Source organism: Myotis davidii, unplaced genomic scaffold (assembly GCF_000327345.1).
Source record: "Myotis davidii unplaced genomic scaffold, ASM32734v1 scaffold826, whole genome shotgun sequence".
Taxonomy (NCBI): Eukaryota; Metazoa; Chordata; class Mammalia; order Chiroptera; family Vespertilionidae; genus Myotis; species Myotis davidii.
The window spans coordinates 175,267-175,868 of NW_006297142.1; positions in this window are offsets into that span (position 1 = coordinate 175,267).

Below are 602 nucleotides of genomic sequence, written 5' to 3' on the forward strand. Positions count from 1 at the left end.
AGGACAGGACGTGACGTGACGTGTGCGGGGCCCACGCTAGCACTGCTTGTCCGGCCCTAGGCCTCGCGGGTTAGAAGCGTGACACACCGGGATTGCCTTTAAAACGGCGACTCGCCTGCAGCCACCAAGGCCGAGTGACTTCCACTGGTGTTTCTGAAGTCAGGTGTTTCAAAAGCAGCAGATTTTGTGTTATGACATAAATGTGTATCCATTTTACCTACAGAAAACAGTGATTAAAGAAAAACAACATTAATCGTTTTTGTGATTACTCCTTCTACTTAAAAATTACATATGCCCAATAACTGGTTTGAAAATTAGCTAATTAATTAAATATTTTTTTTAAAGAAAAAAAAAAGCCTTAGCTGGTTTGGGTCAGTGGATAGCGTGTTGGCCTGTGGACTGAAGGGTCCCGGGTTCAATTGTGGTCAAGGGCGCATGCCCAGGTGGCCGGCTCAATCCCCAATTATTGGCGTTTCAATCTCTCTCCCTTTCCCTTCCTCTCTGAAATCAATAAAAATATTTTTTTAAAAAGGGGTTTGTCAAAGTGCTGCTGGCAGCAGGCCTGCCTGGGCTCTGGCTGGCCTCGGCCACAGGAGGGCAGT